The sequence below is a fragment of the Terrapene carolina genome, unplaced genomic scaffold (genome assembly GCF_002925995.2).
Source record: "Terrapene carolina triunguis isolate 2854851 unplaced genomic scaffold, T_m_triunguis-2.0 Scaffold714, whole genome shotgun sequence".
Classification (NCBI taxonomy): domain Eukaryota; kingdom Metazoa; phylum Chordata; order Testudines; family Emydidae; genus Terrapene; species Terrapene triunguis.
This window is the reverse complement of record NW_020665065.1, coordinates 20914722-20916144: the sequence shown is the minus strand read 5'-3', so window position 1 is coordinate 20916144 and position 1423 is coordinate 20914722. Positions and strand designations below refer to the sequence as shown.

Genomic DNA, 1423 nt, shown 5'->3' with positions numbered 1-1423 from the left:
ACGATCTGAAAGCCAGGCCATCGCCACCACACAGTGCCACGCTGCCTTCAACCGTGACCGCCACACGGTGCCACGCTGCCTCCAACCGTCACCGCCACACGGTGCCACGCTGCCTCCAACCGTCACCGCCACACGGTGCCACGCTGCCTCCAACCGTCACCGCCACACGGTGCCACGCTACCTCCTGCCACCACACAGTGCCATGCTGTGATGGAGCAGGGAGCGGAGCAGGGAGTGGGGCAGATTTGACCTGGGAATGTTGCAGGGGGGTTGCATTGGGGATGGGGGACTTCCCTTGAAGGAAGCTACCTGAGCTGTAACCTGAGCCAGGAGGGGGGTTGGGAGAAATAACACCTTCTGCCCGGGAGACTGAACAAAGGAGAGGAGGAGCAGAGGGGAGGGGGGAGAAAGCTGCTGGAGGAGTTTTTTTTAGTTTCCGTTTGGGCTGGGTGGTGCAACGCAGGGAACCCCAAGCTGGGGTCTAAGCTCCCTAAACCCCCCAGAAGGACTTGATTGAGGGGTTCTGGTTGTACCTACACGCTCTGCTTGGGACTGTGTTCCTGTCGTCTAATAAACCTTCTGTTTTACTGGCTGGCTGAGAGTCACGGTGAATCCCAGGAAGAGGGGTGCAGGGTCCTGACTCCCCCACACTCCGTGACAGTTGGTGGCAGTGGTGGGATCTACTGCACCCTGTGGACGGCGCTTCCTGCAGTAAGTGACTGGGGAGCAGTAAAACAAAGGGTGATTGACGGGGACCAGGCGTGCTGAAGAGTCAATGAGGGATGGTTTCAGGGGGCAATTCACCCCTGGGAGTGTGTGACCAGCGAGAAGGACTTTTGCAGTAACAGGGTCCCCCGAGGGATCGCAGCAAGTGGTCCCAGGGGCGGAGGAGTCTGCAGCTCGACCCTGGCAGAGAGGTGGTGACCTCGAGAAGGGCTGGCACACTAGGGGTCTCCCTGGAAACTGTGGGGAGCGGTGAGCACCCAGGCCTGTGAGTGGCCAGCAGGAAGATGTATGCCAAGCGGCTTAAGAGCGACCTGGTGGAGCTGTGCAAGCAGAGGGGGCTGCGCAGTGGGAGGCTCACCAAAGAACAGCTCATTGCCCAGCTGGAGGAGGGAGATCGCTCGAATGAACTGATCCCTGTCTCTGAGGGAAGCAGCCTGGCAGACGCAGCGCAGGCACCAGTGTCTGTCTCAGCTGGGAGTAGTCAGCTGGCTGCTGAGGGCTTCCCGAGACCCCTCCTACCTATGCCTAGAGGAAGGGTGGAGAGGAGCCCAGCAGATACCGAGGCCCCCCCCCCCCCCCCCGGCCAGCAGGGGATCCTCCCAGCGAAGCTTGCCGGCCAGCAGGGGATCCTCCCGGTGACGCTCGGCATTCGTGGAGCGGAAGCGGCTGGAATGGGAGAAAGAGCTAAAACTGAGAG

General features: G+C 61.1%; 1 protein-coding gene across 1 annotated transcript in view; it reads right to left on the bottom strand.

The window, feature by feature from the left end:
• HSPG2 (heparan sulfate proteoglycan 2) overlaps positions 1-1423 on the bottom strand; it is a 74755-nt gene that overhangs the window by 70609 nt on the left and 2723 nt on the right. The gene's annotated exons all lie outside the window — the stretch shown is intronic.